Source organism: Mobula hypostoma, chromosome 1 (assembly GCF_963921235.1).
Source record: "Mobula hypostoma chromosome 1, sMobHyp1.1, whole genome shotgun sequence".
Lineage (NCBI taxonomy): Eukaryota > Metazoa > Chordata > Chondrichthyes > Myliobatiformes > Myliobatidae > Mobula > Mobula hypostoma.
The window spans coordinates 115,185,817-115,205,816 of NC_086097.1; positions in this window are offsets into that span (position 1 = coordinate 115,185,817).

Consider the following 20,000-nt stretch of genomic DNA (forward strand, 5'->3'; position numbering starts at 1 on the left):
GCGGTTGGGGGGATGACCTGACAAAGGATGACAACGGTGATCGGGTCTCTGGCAATGAGCCTGGTTTCCTGGTGGAGAAGAGAAAGGATAGTCATAGGGGATTCCATAGTGAGGGGTACAGACAGGAGGTTCTGTCACCCTGATAGAGATACCCGCATAGTGTGTTGCCTTCCACGTGCCAGGGCACGGGATGTCTCGGATCAGGTGCAAAGTATTCTGAAGGGAGAGGGTGAACAGCCAGAAGTCTTGGTGCACGTTGGTACCAATAACATAGGTAGAAAAAGGGAGGAGGTCCTGAAGAGAGAATTCAGGGAGTTAGGTAGGAAGCTGAAAAGCAGGACCTCTGGGGTAGTAATCTCAAGATTGCTGCCTGTGCCACGTGCTAGCGAGTGCAAGAATAGAATGATCAGGTGTATTAATGTGTGGCTGAGAACCTGGTGTAGGGAGCAGGGCTTCAGATTCCTGGATCACTGGGGCTTCTTCTGGGGGAGGTACAACCTGTACAAAAAGGACGGGTTACACCTGAACCCAAAGGGGTCCAATATCCTACCGGGCACATTTACTAGAGCTGTTAGGAAGGGTTTAAACTAATTTGGCAGGGGGATGGGAACCGGAGTGATAGGGCTGAGGAAGGGGAAAACGGAAATAAATCAAAGGTAGCATGCAACAGAGATGATAGAAAGGACAGGCAGGAGACGAGGAGAGAATTCAAAATGCAGAGATGCAAAGGGACTTGGGATTCCTTGCGCAAGATACCCTAAGGGTTAACCTGCAGTTTGAGTCGTTTGTGAAGAAGGCAAATACAATGTTGGCATCCATTTCTGGGGGTATAGAGTATAAGAGCAGGGATGTGATGTTGAGGCTCTATAAGGCCACCCTTGGAATATTGTGTGCAGTTTTGGGCTCCTTATTTTAGAAGGGATTAACTGACAGTGTGAGAGGGTTCAGAGAAGATTCACAAGAATGATTCCAGGAATGAAAGGGATTACCATATGAGGAACGTCAGGCAGCTCTTGGGTTGTATTCCCTGGAGTTCAGGAGAATGAGGGGGGATCTCATAGAAACATTCCAAGTATTAAAAGGCCTGAACAGATTAGATATGGCAAAGTTATTTCACATCTAGGACAAGAGAGCACAACTTCAGGATTGAAGAACGTTCACTTAGAACTGAGATGCAGAGAAATTACTTTAGTCAGAGGCTGGTAAACCTGTGGAATTTGTTGCCACAGGCGGCAAGTAATTAGGTGTATTTAAGGCAGAAGTAGATAGGTTCTTGATTAGCCAAGGCATCAAAGGGTATGGGGTGAAGGCAGGGGAGTTGGGGATAACTGGAAGAATTGGATCAGCCCATGATTGAATGGCGGAGCAGCCTTCAAAGGCCGAATGGCCTACTCTTGCTCCTATATCTTATGGTCTTATGGTCTTATGAACATTTCCTCAGGACCCTTTTCACACAATTGGACTAAAACCATCTTGCAAACATGGTTCCACTATAAATGTTGTAAAGTTAATTTCCATTTATGACCGGAAGTTAAACAAAGCATGGTTAGGAGTATATTTACGATTGTTTTGATCTTACACATGGCAACTGCTGTGTTTAGAAAGCAGAGATTAACAAAATACCAAGAGTGAATATCCATCACAAGAGTGGTCCCACTGAGGCAGCAGAGGAGACCATGGTCCAAAATGTCACAAACTCCAGACATTGGATCTCCATTCTCCAGTCTCTGACCCAGACTTGTCCATTTGCTGAAAGCAGTGGCACAGGGAGACAGGGTGGTGAAGAAGGTGTTTGGCACTCTGTCCTTTATCAGTCATTGTACCGAGTGTAGGAATTGGAAAGATATGTTACAGTTAAATTGGACATTGGTGAGGCCACATGTGGAATATTTTTTACAGTTCTGGTTGCTGTGTTGTAGGAAAGAAATTAACAAATAAGAAGGAGTGCAGAAAATATTTATCAGAATGCTGTATTATAAATACAAGGGATTCCTCAGATGCTGGAAATCTAGAGCAACATGCAGAAAATGCTGGAGTATCTCAGCAGGCCAGGCAACATGGTTGAAGGGGAAAGGTTGAGAGTGATTGTGGGTGGAGTTTAGGAGGATGATGGCGCCAACGACGACTCCTTTGCTATCAATCTTCATTTTCGGTATACTCATTAACTTGACTCCCACAGTCATCAGCGGCAATGAATTCTGCAGAATCGCCATGCTCTGTTTTAAGAAATTCCTTGTCATCTCTGTTCTAAAGAGTTGTCCTTCTATTCTAAGGATGTACCGTCTAGTCCTAGACCCTCCTACTATAGGAAACATCCTCTCAATGTTCACTCAACTGTAAGCCTTTCAATATTCGATGTATCAGACTTCAATGTAATTCAGATCTTGAATGCTGATATCTTCTACATCAGGAATTTAATTTCATTTTATCTAATTACCTCCAAGAGGACCACACCTAGTCATAAGGTTTAGAGGCTTGTGTGCTTCAACGACCTGGAGAGCTATGTTGGCTGGAGTCAGGGCCTTGCGTTTTGGCTTTTGGTAGGGTCACCCATGCCAAACAGGTCAAAGGGCACAGGTCTAAGAGTGGCCCACTGGTTCTCCAAGAGTGGCCCACTAGTTCTCCAGGTTTGGGGGTTCAGCTCAGGGATAACTACCCAGACTGGTAAAAAAAAGTTGTTACAGAAACAGCAATGAGGAATCCTTCTATACAGATAGAGATGGGGGATCTTCATTGCTGCCCTAAACACCAGCAGTGTAATGTGCAGTAAACAGTAAGTAGCAGTTATCAAATTAATTGTTTAATTATTTATTAATAGTTATAAATAGCTTACTTATTACGTTTTATTTACTTACTATCACTTTATCCTTGTATATTGATTTCAACACTGAATAAATTTGTTTTGACACATTAGGAAGCTTTCTATAATTACTTGGTTGATTCTGACACATAAGGAGGCATTTTGGTTCAATGAGTCTATGTCACCACACAGAGCAATCTCATCAATCCCTTTTCAATCATCTTTCCCTCTAAACTACTCTCCACCTTTGAGCCATACTACAAAATTGAGCATATCTATAAGGGGCGATGCCTCAGGAAAGCAACATCCATCATCAAAGACCCCCACCATCCAGGTCATGGTCTCTTTTCACTGTTGCCATTGGGAAGCAGGTACAGGAGCTGAGGTCCTACACCATCAGGTTCAGGAATAATTATTACCCTTCAAGCATCAGGCTCCTGAACCACCATGGATAATTTCACACATCTCAACACTGAACTGAATCCACAACTTATGGACTCACTTTCAAGGACTCTGCAACTTAAAGTTCAAAAAATTCAAAGTAAACTTATCAAAGTACACATATATCACGATATACAACCCTGAGATTCATTTTCTTGTGGGCATACTCAATAAATCCAAAGAATAATGGCCATTATAGAATCAATGAAAGAGCACGCCAACTTGGGTGTTCAACTGGAGTGCAAAAGATACCAAATTGTGCAAATACAAAAATAAATAAATAAGAAGAAGAAATAAATAATCAATAAATATTGAAAAAAACATGAGATAAAGAGTACTTGAAAGTGAGTCCATAGGTTGTGGGACCATTTCAATGATGGGGTGAGTGAAGTTGAGTGAAGTTATCCCCTTTGGTTCAAGAGTGTGAAGGTTGAGGGGTAATAACTCATGTACTCAGTATGATGTATTCATTTATTATTATTATTATTCCTGTATATGCACAGTTTGTATTCTTTTGCACATTGGCTGCTTGTCAGTCTTTTTTTTGTGTTTAGCTCTTTTTGTTCTACTATGAATGTCTGTTAGAAAATGAATGTCAAGGCAGTATATAGTGACATATATGTACTTTGATGATAAATTTACTTTGAACATTGAACTTCGAACTTTCTGTACATTATCATCAATTCCTAAAGATTCTGTCTTTCATCTACTCACTAGGAACAATTTACTGTGGCCAATTAACATAGTAAGCTATATGTCTAGGGGTTTGGGGAGGAAACTAGTACACCCGAAGGGGACCCATAGGGTTGCAGGGAGAATATGCAATTTCCGCCCTGACAGTATCTGAGGTTAGGATTGAACCAGGGTCATGGGAGCGCACTAGTTGTACCCCAACTTTTATTAAACGTTGTGTTCAAAGCTTGCAGGGATCTCTTTGGTAAATGTGCTTCAGAAGAACTGCATAAACCTGCTTAATTCAATTCAGGGATTCACCTGCAGATGAAAGATTGGAAATATTCAGCAGGTCTGCCAGCGTCTGCAGGGAAATAAACATTTCAAATTGATGAGCTTTCACTTGACAGAGCAAAAATGAGAAAAAAACGCAGATTTTCAGAAGGTACCCATGCAGGGAGATCAAGTTGTAGAAGAGGGATAAAATGTGAAGTTCCATGTGAGCGAGGATGCCAGGAAAAATTGTTTTTGAAACACATGCGATTGAGAGACTGCAGGAGCAAGAATCTGGAGCCAGAAACAATCTGCTAGAGAAGATGTGTCAGGCAGTATGTGTGGAGACATATACATCTGAGGCAGGGTGATGACCTGCCTGAAGGCATTTGGGCTCTCACGACCAGACTATGTAACAGTTTCTTCCCCCAAACCATCAGACTCCTCAATACTCAGAGCCTGGACTGACACCAACCTACTGCCCTCTACTGTGCCTACTGTCTTGTTTATTATTTATTGTAATGCCTGCACTGTTTTGTGCACTTTATGCAGTCCTGGGTAGGTCTGTAGTCTAGTGTAGTTTTTGTGTTGTTCATGTAGCACCATGGTCCTGAAAAACGTCGTCTCATTTTTACTGTGTACTGTACCAGCAGTCATGGTAAAGTGACTTGACTAGACTTGACTAGACTTGACGTGTCTTACTGGCTGTTTGCTGTTTGAGAAGTTACATTCCTTCAGCAGTTTGTTTTACGAAAAAAAATTTGACAAGTGAATAATAGCAGCTGAATCAGCACTATCAGCTGTGGTTTAGAAAAAGAGCGCTGCGATTACCGACTCCTTCCAGCTAACTGTGACCCCTACAACTCCCCTGACTTACAGTTGCAAAAGTACAAACAAAATCTAAATTAGTTTTCCAGTTAATAGAACATATTCTGTACCATTAAACTATATGACATAGGAACAAAATTATACCACTTGGCCCTTTGGGACAGATCTGCCATTCTATCATGGCTGATTGATTATTCCTCCTTCTCCTTCCTTCTCTCCATAACCTTTAACACTGTTACCAATCAAGAACCAAACAACCTCCTCTTTAAATATGCCCAATGACCTTGCCTCCAGGGGCATCCTTGGCAGTGAATTCCAGAGATTCTCCACCGTCTGGATAAAGAAATTCCACCATCTCTGTTCTAAATAGATGTGCTTGTATTCTGAGGCTGTGACCTCTGGTCCTAGACTCCCCCACTATATGAAACATACTCTCAACATCCACTCTACATAGTCCGTTCAATATTCAATAAGTTTCAATGGCATACCCACTCATTATTCTAAACTCCAGAGAGTACAGACCGAGAACCATCAAATGTTCCTCAAATATTAACCCATTCATTCCCGGGATCATTCTTGTGAACTCCTGCAGATCCTCTCCAATGCAATTCATGGTTGTCAAGTGATAAATTCACAGGACTAGATGGGATAGAGTTTGACAAATGTGTTCAGGAAAGTTTCCTTAAAGTCTCAACAATAGTTGATCTGTTATTAGGGAAAGAGACCGGGCAAGTGACTGAAGTTTGTGTAGCAGAACACTTTGCATCCAGTGATCACAATGCCATTAGATTCAAAGTAAATATGCAAAAAGGTCCGCAGGTTGAGATTCTAAAGTTCTATTTTTGATGGCACCAGGAAAGATCTGACAAGTGTGGATTGGGACAGGCTGTACTTTGTCAAAGGTGTACTTGGTAAGTTGGAGGCCTTCAAATGTGAAATTCTGAGAGTACAAAGCTTGTATGTGCCTGTCAGAATAAAAGTTAAAGATAACAAGAATAGGGAACCTTGGCTTTTCAGAGATACTGAGGCACTAGCTAAAAATAATAAGGAGGTCCATAGCTGGTATAGGCAGGTAGGAACAAATGAGGTGCTTATTGAGTATAATAAATGCAAGAGAATGCTTACAGAGGAAATCAGGAGGGCTAAAAGAAGGCTTGGGTTAACCCTAGCAGACAAGGAGAAGGAGAGTCCTAAAGGATTCTCTTGTTAAGAGAAAAACGATTGTAGAAGGCAAAATTGGTCCTCTGGAAGATCAGAATGGTAATCAATGTGTGGAGCAAAGGAAATGGGGAAATCTTAAGTGAATATTTTGCATCTGTATTTACTCAGGAGATGGACACCAAGTTTATAAAAGTGAGGCAAAGCGGCATCAACTTTATGGACCCTGTACAGATTATAGAGGAGGAGATGTTGGCTGTCCTGAGGCAAATTAGGGTGGATAAATCCCCAAGGCCCGACAATGTGTTCCCTCAGACCCTGAAGGGAGGGCAGGTGCAGATAATGTCCAGGCCCTGACAGAGATATTTAAATCATCTTTTGTGACAGGAGGCAAAAGAGGATTGGGGGATAGATATTGCTGTTCCACTGTTTAAGAAAGGCTTGAAAAATAAACCAGGAAATTATAGGCCGGTGAGCCTGATATGAGCAGTGGGGAACTTACTGGAAGGTAGTATAAGTAGCTGGATAGATTGATTAAGAATAGTCAGCATAATTTCATGTGTGTTAGGTCATGTCCAACAAACCTTGTAGAGTTTTTTGAGGATGTTACCAAGAAAGACAAGGCAGGAGATGTTGTCTACATGGACTTTGGACAAGGTCCTACATGGGAGGTTGGTCAAGAAGGTTCAATCACTCTGCATTCAAGTGAGGTAGTAAATTGAATTAGACATTGGCTTTGTGGGAGAAAACAGATTATGGTGGTAGATGGTTGCCTTACTGTCTGGAGACCTGTGACCAGTGGAGTGATGCAGGGATCAGTGGTGGGTCCATTGTAGTTTGTTACCTATATCAATGATCTTGATTATAATGTGGTTAACTGGGTCAGCAAATTTGTGGATGACACCAAGATTGGGGGTACAGTGGACAGCGAGGAAGGTTATTATGGCTTGCAGTGAGTTCTAGACCAGCTGTAAAATGAGCTGAAAATATGGCAGATGGAACTTAATGCAGACAAATGCAAGGGGTTGCAGTTTGGTAGGACCAACCAGGGTAAGTCTCGCACAGTGAATGGTAGGACACTCAGGAGTGTGGTAGAACAAAGAGATCTGGGAATACAGGTCCATAATTTGTTAAAAGTGGTGTCACAGGTAGATAGGATCATAAAGAATGCTTTTGGCACACTGGCTTCATAAATCAAAGTATTGAGTACAGAAGTTGGGATGTTATGTTGAAGTTGTATAAAAATTGCTGAGGCCTAATTTGGAGTATTGTGTGCATTTTGGTCACCTACATGCAGGAAAGTATAAATAAGGTTGAAAGAGTAGAGAGGAAATTTGTAAGGATGTTGCCGGGTCTGAAGGACCTGAGTTATAAGAAAAGACTGAATAGGTTAGGACTTTATTCCTTGGGATGTAGAAGATTGAGAAGAGATTTGATGGAAGTATACATAATTATGAAGGGTATAGAGAGGATAAATGCAACCAGTCTTTTTCTGCTGAGGTTGGGTGGAACTACAACCAGAGGTCATGGTTTAAGGGTGAAAGGTGAAAAGTTCAAGGGGAACATGAGGGGAAACTTCTTCACTGAGAGAGTGGTGAGAGTGTGGAATGAGCTGTCAGCACAAGTGGTGCATACAAGCTCGATTTCAACGTTCAAAAGAAGTTTGAACAGGTACGTGGATGGGAGGGGTATGGAGGGGTATGGAGGGCTATGGTCTCGGTGCAGGTCAATGGGAGTAGGCAGTTTAAATAATTCAGCATGGACAAGATGATCTGTTTCTGTGCTGTCCTTTTCTATGACTCTATGACTGCAACTAATTGCCATTTTATCTCCCAAAGTCCTTAGAATAACAGGTCCAATTGTGATTGTCTGTCAGTTATCAGTACCGTTAAATGAAATATCACCATCAGATTTCAAAATATAAACTGCATGACTGCACTGAAGACCTCACAGAATCATCCTACATTTGATCCAGAGAAAAGATCCTGTTCAATCGATTCAACCAGCCTTCACAACCTATGTGCTTAAAGTCTTTAATAGATTGCTGCTTAATAAAGAGATATACATGATGTTTTTTCACAATTTTAGGATGTTATAAAAGTGTTAGGTGCCACAAAAGCAATTATTTCTGAAATAATAAATGCATTTTTATTGACAAATGCTGATATTATCAATGCCTGAGAATGGACCTGAGGATAATATGTAAAATGCCCAATGGCAATATTTTTAGATACTACTCTCATGACCTAAAACTTTATTTTCACTCTCACACGACTGAGCCTCTAAACTCTGGATAGAACACTAGCTGAGATTGCCTTTAACACAATTATAATCACCATATAAATAATTCATCACACAGCACCCTGTGGTTTGAAAGGGAAGCACATTGACATTTTACCCAAGGAAACAGTGTATGCATCCAACAGTAAAATGTCAAAGAGAAATGCGTGCTGAATCCAACCGTGTGATGCATGGTGTTCTTCACAGGAGCCTCACAGTGTCTATTGTTGAGATAACACTGCCAAAATCTGAGAGCTTTCATGAGCACAGAGCATCTCAGGTTTGAGAACTGGCTTTTGTTCTCCTTGGAAATCAATAATTTCTGCTCTGACCTGTGTGTTTTGTAACTTGAAGCAGTGGATACGGTTGGTACAGAGACAATCATTTCTGTACCGATGAGGGTGGCACGGTAGTGTAGTGGTTAGCACAATGCTTTACAGTACCAGTGACCAGGTTCAATTACCATCACTGCCTGTATGGAGTTTGTACGTTCTCCTTGTGACCATGTGGATTTCCTCCGGGTGCTCTGGTTTCCCCCGACAGTCCAAAGACATACCAATTGGTAGGTTAATTGGTCTTTGTAAATTGTTCCTTGATTAGGCTAGGGTTAAATCGGGGGACTGTTGGGTGGCACAGCACAGCTCGAAGGACTGGAAGAGCCTACTCCATGCTCTATCACAATAAATAAAAAATAAAGTAAGTTATAAAGTACTTGTATAACAAGATAAGGAATTAAATAAAACATGTTAATTTAATAATACGAAGTGTCTGTGAATGCAGCATGTGTATTGCAGACTAATCTGGAATATTATTGGAAATTTAGTCATACAATGCCATTATTTTCAGTGCTACATAGAGGTGGATTGGTTTCCCAGAGGAATTCAGCAGGTTGGGCATCATCAATAGAGATGAATAAAGGATTGATGTTTTGTCCCGACACCCTTCATCAGGCCCATAATGTTGACTGATTATTCCATTTCATAGATGCTGCCTGAGCTGCTGAGTTCCTTCAGCATTTTGTGTGTGTTACTGAAGATCGTCAGCAGCTGTAGAATCTGTGTTTTTGGTTTCCCGGAGTGGAAGATGCTTCTATCAATATCTTGGTTGAACTGTACAATCTCTATTGACGTCAATGGATCTGGGGTCGAGAGGGTGAACAGCTTGAAGTTCCTTAGTATACACATCACCGAGGACCTCATATGATCTGTACTGTGTGGTGAAAAAATACACAACAGCGCCTCTTTCACCTCAGATGGTTGAAGGAGTTTAGCATGAGTCCCGAAATCCTAAGGACTTTCTACAGGGGCCCAACTGAGAACATCCTGACCAGCTGCATTGCTGTTTGGTATGGAAACTGTACTTCCCTCAATCGCAGGACTCTGCAGAGAGTGGTGCAGACAGCCCAGCGTATCTGTAGGTGTGAACTTCTCATTATTTGGGACATTTACAGTGACAAGTGCATAAAAAGGGCCCGAAGGGTCATTGGTGACCTGAGTCACCCCAACCACAAACTGTTCCAGCTGCTACCATCCTGGGAATGATGGGACACTTCACATTTCTCATCATCCTTCCATATATCAACAATTTTTGTGCGTTATTCACATGCATAATGGTATCATTCCTATTATATGAGAAATTGGGCCACATTAATCCAAATCACTTCTATCGATGAATACCCACAATCTAAACAGGATCTCGCAGCACTCTCAGTCAAGTACTTCCTTTTGATTTTTTTTCTTCGGAACTCACCACTTCCATATTCCACATTGGAAAGTTTCAGTTACTCCAAGTTCACAAGCCTCCTCTGAAGTCTGACAACCTATCAATCACTCAACAGCCCTATCTATCAATGACCCAAATCTCATTTATCAATCACCTGATCGCCTAACTATTGGTCACCTGACATAAACACAGTCTATAGATCACGGGTCCTCCCCAAATGATGACCTAAGTTCCTTCCTGTCAGTCATCTGAGCTTCCCCCAGTGTAAGTCTACCATCCCAATCGTTCATTGATCGCCAGTCTCAGATACCGATTTCAAGTCACCAGTCCTATTCCTGAACCATTGGGGCAAGGCCCCAAATCCATACTTGTGCAATGCTGGCACAGTGGGAAAAAGAACCTCCTTATGATTTTACAGCCAACTCAATATAGTGATGTTAACACACATTTGGAGGCCTGGTTGAATTTGCTGACGCTTGTAATATACCAGATTTTGTTTATATTCATAAGGGTGTTTGCCTTTGTTGAATATTATGACTTAATAAATTGGGACCCTTTAAAAATTTTGAAATTTTGGAAAGAATGGAAATCTTAAGGCAGTTTCTGGGTGATTGGAATTTATTGAGTCTTTCCAATTTGTGATGTAATGGTACATTTTGTAAGGAAAATTACTGACCCATGGCATTCATGCAGGTTCTGATGGCAAGTTCTTTTACTTGTTAAAGTTGAAGTAAGACAAGACTATACAGGCTAGGTTCAACAGGACAGCTACAGAATTAAAAAGTAAATGTAAAACCTGTGATGTCTGACTGCTTGGTTCTATATAAAAGTCATAGGCCTCAGAGCAGCAATAAACTAGGAGGTAGGAGATACAATCAACATCAGCCAGAAGTAAACAAAAGAAATCGTGGAAGATAAAGTTAAGAAATGTCAAAGTTCGAAGATTAAAGTAAATTTATTATTAATGTACATATATGTTACCATATATAACCCAGAGACTGATTTTCCAGAGGGCATTCATAAGTAGAAAGAAATAACAGAATTAATGAAAAAATCACACAAACCACAGATAGGCAAACAATCAACATGCAAAAGACAACAAACTGCACAAATACAAAAAGAAAAGGAAAAAATAATAAAAGTAATAAATATATAAGCATTAAATATTGAGAACACCAGTTGTAGAGTCCTTAAAAGGTTGAGGAATCAGTTTAGCGTTGGGGTGAGTGAAGTTAATCCCGTCAGGCACAAGAAGGGTAATAACTGTTCCTGAACCTAGTAGTGTGTACCTCCTTCCTGATGGCAGCAGTGAGAAGAGAGCGTGGCTTGAGTGTTGGGGCTCCTTGATGATGGACGCTGCTTTCCTGTAGCAGCGCTCCGTATAAATGTGTTCGATAGTGGGGAGGGCTTTACCTGTGATGGACCAGTCTGTATCCACTACTTCTTAAAGTTTTTTTTTCATTCAAGGGCATTGGTATTCCCATATTAGGCCATGGTACAGCCTGTCAGGATACTCTCCACAGTGCATCTATGGAGGTGTGTCAGAGTTTTAGATGACTTGCTGAATGTGTGCAAACTTCTAAGTAGAGGCGCTGCCGTGTCTCCTTCATAATGGCAGTTACATGCTGGAAGAGATGATGGGCTTACTTCCAATTATACCTTATGGCCTCTCCACAGACACCAGAGATGACCATTGCTAATGTAACAGAGATAACAGGAGTTCAGAGCAGAAAATGATGATACCTGGCTATCAAAGCCTAATGGGAAAAAAACATCCGTATGTTGGTTCACTGTGATGGGAATTGTGAGGAGAAAAAACAATCACATACTCTCCTGTATCAGGACTGGGTCATTACTGATAAGTGAACTGCTTCAGATTGGTGAATTCATAATTTATGTCCCAAAGCATATAGAAAAAAAAGGGAAGTTTTATGTAACACCTGTGAGAGCGTGATTGAAGTAACAAAATTGAGTCCCAAGCTATTTCTCCCATGTCACACTGTGAGGAGATTGTTTAGTGAACTTTCTAAAACAAGGAGCGGTCAACAAATTGTTTACTTGAGTAGTTTTCTGGAAGTTTTGCTCTGGCTTTAAATAGAACTTTCTATAGTCTCATCTATTTTGTTTCAAATAAGTGTCAAACTGATGACCTAGAATTAATGAAATTTCTTTTTTGACAAAAAAGGATACAATATACGCAGCATCTTGAGTGTAAGCATCCTCATAAGGTTGGGCCCTGTGTTTGCAATATTGAGTTTGGAGGGGTTTTGAACATTGGATATAGGCTGCAGCATTCCCATTGTAGTTCTGGGTGGTTCTTGTCCACTGTATAAAACATTGGAAGAAGACCACTGGTGATTTGGCTGCAGCTGCCTTATGAAAACACCCAGTCTAAAAGAATTAAGGGAAACTGTGCAGGTTCCATGATGGGTGTTTGGCGACCTAGTCCATCAGATCAATAGTTATACAGTAAAGTAGGCATTGTTCACTGTGTTCTCTAACCAATGTATTTAAATGTTTCCTTAAAAGTATGAATAATGCAATCTTTTTCTTTGGTGACTACTCTTCTATTATAGTGTAACCTAGTGCCTTTTGATCACCCTAGTCTCTATAAGCTATGGATGTGGTTACAATACCATTAACGCAGAACCTCATTTAGACTTAACACAGATGACCCTTAATGCTTGCTATAGTAGATATTTATTCACATAAGATTCCAAAATTGTGTCCAATTATGAATAAGTTTTTGACATGAGTTCATTGTTACTAAGGATTGGATTGATATTAACTAATGCCATCTTGGCTTACAGGGAGGAGATTTCCCCCTACATTGGTAAGGAAGGTCTTTGGGAAGCAGATCTGCATTCTTTAGGGCTCCACAGGGGACTGTCTTGTCTCCCTTTCTCTTCACCATTCACACCTCGGACTTCAACTACTGCACAGAGTCTTGTCATCTTCAGAAGTTTTCTGATGATTCTGCCATAGTTGGATGCATCAGCAAGGGAGACGAGGCTGAGTACAGGGCTACGGTAGGAAACTTTGTCACATGGTTTGAGCAGAATTATCTGCAACTTAATGTGAAAAAGACTAAGGAGTTGGTGGTAGACCTGAGGAGAGCTAAGGTACGGTTGACACCTATTTACCATCCAGGGGGTCAATGTGGACACGGTGGAGGATTACAAATACCTGGGGATATGAATTGACAATAAACTGGACTGGTCAAAGAACACTGAGGCTGTCTACAAGAAGGGTCAGAGCTGTCTCTATTTCCTGAGGAGACTGAGGTCCTTTAACATCTGCCGGACGATGCTGAGGATGTTCTACGAGTCTGTGGTGGCCAGTGCTATCATGTTTGCTGTTGTGTGCTGGGGCAGCAGGCTGAGGGTGGCAGACACCAACAGAATCAACAAACTCATTCATAAGGCCAGTGATGTTGTGGGGATGGAACTGGACTCTCTGACGGTGGTGTCTGAAAAGAGGATGCTGTCCAAGTTGCATGCCATCTTGGACAATGTCTCCCATCCACTACATAGTGTACTGGATGGGCACAGGAGTACATTCAGCCAGAGACTCATTCCACCAAGGTGCAACACAGAGCGTGATAGGAAGTCATTCCTGCCTGTGGCCATCAAACTTTACAACTCCTCCCTTGGAGGGTCAGACATCCTGAGCCAATAGGCTGGTCCTGGACTTATTTCCTGGCATAATTTACATATTACTATTTAACTATTTATGGTTTTATTACTATTTATTATTTATGGTGCAAATCTAACGAAAACCAATTTCTTCCGGGATCAATGAAGTATGACTATGTCTATGACTATTTAGCACAAACACGAGAAGATCTGCAGATGCTAGAAATTCAAAGCAACACACACAGAATGCTGGAGGAACTCAGCAGGCCAGGCAGCATCTATGGAAAAGAGTAAACAGTCAATGTTTCAGGCAGGACTGGGGAAGGGTCTTGATGAAGGTATTGGCCCGAAACGTCGACTGTTTACCCTTTTCTATAGATGCTGCCTGGCCTGCTGAGTTCCTCCAGTAATTTGTATGCATTGCTCTGCATTCTTTAAAATTAATTAACATTTTTTCATCTGCATTGGATCTGGTAGGCTTGCATGGGCACATACCATACTGATAAAGAAGTTAGGCCAAGATATATTGAAACTCATGCTGTTTTTGGAAATCCTTTACTCATTCCTACAACTCACTTGATTTCCTTCCTATTGAGTTGTCCCTTACTGTTTATTAATTCATCAGTAGAATTTTAGTTAAAGCAATAAAAACCTCAATTGTGTAGCCTATGGTGTGGTCTAAAAAATCAAAACTATTCTAGTTTGACCCAATCGTAGTCTAGCAGTGAGAAACCAGTTCTTTGACCCAGCATTCACCCACCATTGCAAGTAATTTCACTTTTGCAATATTTCACTTACCACTTTAATGACTGCTTCATTCTTGGCACTGATTCCATGCATTACATCAGTGCTATACCTTTCCATGGAAAATCCATAGAAATTCCTCAGATTCACCAGTCTCCGGCTAAAGAAATAAAGTGGAATTAAGTGGGCCTTTTCTGGTTGATTGCCAGTGACTGATGATGTTCCACAGAGGTATGTGTTGGGACCGATTCTTTTTACATCACATGTCAATGAGTTGGATGATGAAATTGACAGTGTTGTTGCAAAGTTTGCAGATGACATGAAGATAGGTGGAGGGGCTGGTAGTTTTGAGGAAGTAGAGAGGCCACAGAAGGACTTTGTTAGATTAGGAGAATGGGCAAAGACATGGCAGATGGAATATAGTCTCAGGAAGTGTATGGTCATGCACTTTGGTAGAAGACGTGAAATGGTTGACAATTTTCTAAATAGAAAGAAAATACAAAAAACCTGAGGCATAAAGGGACTTGAAAGTCCTTGTGCAGGATTCCCTAAAACTTAATTTTCAGGTAGACTCTGTGGTAAGGAAGGCAAATGTGATGTTAGCATTCATTCCAGAGGACTAGAATATAAAAACAAGGATGTAATGCTGACATTTTATAAAGCAATGGTGAGGCCTCACTTGCAACATTGTGAGCAGTCTTACGTCCCTTATCTTAGAAAGGATGTGCTGAAACAGGAGAGGGTTTAAAGTAGATTCATGAAAATGGTTCCAGGATTGAATGGCTTGTCATATGAAGATTGTTTGATGGTTCTGGGCCAGTATTCACTAGAATTCAGAAGAATGAGGGGTGACCTCATTGAAACATATCAAATGATGCTTTGTTGATGCTTTGCTGCTGCTTATGCATAGGAGGGGGAGTTGGGGGGCTTTGGGTTCTAACATTTAACTATCATTCATTCTTTGAGGCACTCCTCTGTTTTTGTGGATGTTTGTGAAGAGAAAGAATTTCAGGATGTATATTGTATATGTATATTTCTCTGACATTAAATGTACCTATTGAAACCTATTGATGAAATGCCTTGATAGAGTAAATGTGGAGAGGATGTTTCCTATGGTGGGAGGCTCTATGACTAGAGGATACAGCCTCAGAATAGAGGGGCATCCTTTTGGAAAAGAGATGAGGAAGGATTTTTTCAGTCAGAGAGTGGTGAATCTGTGAAATTGTTTGCCGTGGGCATCTGTGGAGACCAAGTCTTTATGTATATTTATGCAGAGGTTGATATATTCTTGAACTGGAAGGAGACCAATCCTCCTACTACATTCCAATGGTTTTCCCAAACTAGATTATGTTTAAATTTAGAAAAAAATTAGAAGTGATATTTTTGATCCTTCAGTTAAATTTGAAGAGACTTGGAAACCATTTATTCAATATTTTCATATGATATAACTTGACCTTTCCGAATCCTTCTTATTAACTTAAAATATATGAATAGAGGAGCAGAGTTGACGACATTACCGAACGTATTTGATTTAAGATATTGGTCTAGCCTTGTTTTGTTCCGTTTGCTTTTTTGGGTTTAGTACAGTATTTAGTTCTTTATTTTTGTTTTTTTCTGGGGGGGGGCGGTTTCTTTGCATTTTTTTTCTTTTTATTTCTTTTTTCTCTATGATTAGTTACATCATGAGTTTGGAAGTCTATTATACCTGTGTTATCTGAAATCTTTTCTGTATATGTTTATTGTTACATACCCCGTAACTGGGTTGCCCCAGCAGAAGTGGATCACTCAGTTGGAGTCTGGATTACTAGAACTAAGAAAGTTTTATTAAAGAAACAAGCAACACAGTAATCGAAAGGATAATAAATGCAACAGTTCAGCAATGATAAACACACATGTGCACAGAATTAAGATAACAGCATCAATCAAGCTCTATCGTTGTCTAGGGGTAAATGACCAATTTCAAAGTGACACAAAGTTCAGTCCAATTTAGTTCAGTTCGCAGTAATCGTTGCCATGGCGATGGACAACGTGGGGGGAAGGAGAGAGAGAACGGGAACGACTGATCATTCAGAACGGCTTCCACTCACAGACCGGCGATATTGCTCACAAGCAGCTTTCGGGCGGGTCCTATGTGCTGTCACCTGAGGTCATCGACTGTGACCCCTCCTCCAGATGTGGTCGATCCTCTGCAGTGAACCCGGCACCCAAGCGAGGGTGGACACACACCGGGTTCCTGTTGATTGTACCTTTCCACCTTGTGCATTTATGGCCCGGTACTTTCCACCGAATTGTGAGAGGCGCACCGCTTCCAGGGTCTCGTTACCTCAGGTGTCGTGTGTGTCCTGCCTTAGCGAACCGGTCCCTTTTTATCCCCCTGCTGGGGTATCGCCTGTCCATCACTTCAAACAGTTCAGGGTTCAAAGGGGGAGCCACTCTAGACAGCTCTCTCTCCCGTCCCTTCATTACACATCTTCAGATCGCCTGTCCATCACTTCAAACAGTTCAGGGTTCAAAGGGAGAGCCGCTCTAGACAATACCCAGACTGATGGCTCCTTCATTAACATGTCCAAATGCTGCTTCATTGTGTTCCTTATCTCTCCCTCCCCTGAGGACAGGTGGCAGACCAACTGCTGATGCCACTGGTGCTATCCCAGGCCAGCAAACATCTTAATTTATGTGTATTCTCGTCACATTATTAACAATAAGATTATTCCAATCTCTTTGTATCAACATTGTTATTTTGTTTATAACTTTGGAAAAATTAATAAAAAGATTTAAAAAGAAAGAAAAGATTCTTGATTGGTCAGGACATGAAGGGATAGGGGAAGAAGGCAGGATATTAGAGCTGAGTGGAAAATTGGATGAGCCATGATGAAATGGCAGAGCAGACTCAAAGGCCCAACTGGTCTAATTTTGCTCTTATATCTTATGGTCTTATCTTACGGTCTGAATCTCACAATACGAGCTACCATTTTTCTGGGTTTTTTCTTAAAGGGGCCAGTTGAGGGCCTATTCAACTTCATTAGATATCCAGTTTCTCGTATTCTGAAGTGAAGCCTGAAAATATCTAAATCAGTTTCATAGTGAGTGGAATCTTCTACAGTTAGTCCATGGGACAGTAGTTAAAAATTACCATGGTAGGTATTCACATTCTGTTTGTTATTTTAGCAAAAAAAATATTATATTATTGATACTTCCAGTAATATTGCAGTCAGGAAATTTCATCAGGCAGGTTGCGCATATTTTCTGCAGCCAGTGACATAAATAATTGCAAAGGGGGAGAAATCAGGTTTAGAATTCACAGTTCGAAAATTCAGTTTGACAGATATCTGAGAAGGATAATGGCAAGTTAGTATTTACAATGCCACTTTTCATTACCTAAGGAACACACACAAATATCCTTCTGGATCCGCTCTGTTAAGAGGAATTCATAGTTTTTATTCTACTTGTCCACCATCTACAGTGTTAATTTGTTTCTCCAGGAATCAGGGACAATGTAAGGCAGACACCAGGGCAGACAGGTGGCCAAACAAGGGCATTGAGCCCTTTTCAGCTTCAGCGAAAACAAAACAAAAAGAAAATAAATAGAATAAAATATTCTTTACTTCGGATAACCTTTTGCTTAGCTGGGAATGCTAAACCCAAGCAGCTTAGAATGTTTTTCAGATAATTAAATAGACATTCATGACAGATGCTTTGAGCACACTTTTTCCAAAACATAAAAGGTTATTATTTGGCAGAGTTCCCATTGCTTGCTGCATGGTGGACCAGGCATTTATTACCAAGAAGATTAATTGTTTGAAGAGTGGCAAGGGCATCACCAAGGAGACTGAATCTAGTGAAGATGGGTTTGTCAATTTTTGAAAGAGACATTGCAAAACCAGATTTATTCTTATAGATATTAGTTGAAAGATGACAATTTGTGCAGTCATTAAGTTCTTCTGATTAATAATATTGAGCTGCTTTGTGCAATCGGTCTGTGTTTTTGAACTGGAAACAATGAAAACTTTGCTTTCAATTTAGGATTGTTTAAGCAATAAATGCATATCACACTGAATGAAATATCCTAAAGATTTTTGAGTAGATTCTATTAAATGTACTGAATTGTTTAGCCATTCAAATATGATTTAAATAACACACACAAAATACTGGAGGAAATCAGCTGGTCAGGCAGCATGCATGGAGGGGAGTAAAGAGTCAACGTTTTGAGCTGAGGGCTGCCATCAGGATGACTCCTGACAAATAGTCTCAGTATGAAACGTTAACCATTTATTTCTCTTCCATAAATGCTGCCTGAACTGCTGAGTTCCTCTAGCAATTTGTGCGTGTTACACTGTATCTCCAGAATCTGAGATACTTCTTGTGTTTATGATTTAAACAACATTTTTCTTTGTAGTGTCACAGTATCAATATTTGCCACATCATTTTTATCTACTGAAGATACAATTACTTTTAGATTTTAAAAAAATCCTTAAGTTACAACTTAGATGTTAACATCTATGTGTTTCACTATACACATAAAACAGACGTACATATATGTGGTTAGTGTGACACGTTTACAGTTCAGGACATCAAAGTTCAGAGTTCATTTCCGGTGCAGTCAGTAAGGAGTTTGTACATTCTCTCCGTGACTGTCTGGGTTTCCTCCGGGTGCTCTGGTTTCCTCCTACAGTCCAAAGATGTTAGCAGGCTAATTAGTCATTGCAGATTGCCCTGTGATTAGGCTAGGGTTAAATAGATGGGTTGCTGGGCAGTGTGATCCATTAGCTGGAAAGGTCTGTTCTGAGCTGTATCTCTGAAAAAATGCTCAGAAAATTAAATTGTACATTTGTTAGATTTTGATGAGTCATTCAGAAGACTGATCATGCTCTGTGCTCTAACAGTGCCATTTTTGAAGCAGCATGCATTCTGCGATCCTCTTCATTATTTACTTAATAGTCTCTTTACCTGCATAGGTTTAGCAAATTCAAACCATCAGTAACCAACATTGCAGGGAGAGAATGAAGCTGTCTAACTGATGCTGATAAATTTGTTATATTAAAGCAACAGTTCGTGTGATATGAAATAGTAATAGGACACCCGATTCTGATTCTGAATTCAACTGCCAAAGTTAAACTAAAAGATGCAGGATCGGTCCTGTTTGATTGCCATACGAAGAGGTAGGGAAAAAGAGGCTGCTGGATGTAAATTGTTTCTTGAATGGATGCTGGTGACTAGTAGTTGCCACAGGGGTCGGTGTTTGGAACCTTGTTATTTGTTATTTATATACACTCAGTCGCCACTTTATTAAGTACCTCCTCTGTCTAATACAGTGTCCACTGAGTGTACGTTCATGGTCTTCTGCTGCTGTAGCCCATCCACTTCAGGTGCAGCATGCTGTATGTCGTATGGCTCCCCTTTACGCTTTTCCTTCTCCTCCATTTAGTGCCCCAGCTCCTTCCCTTTCT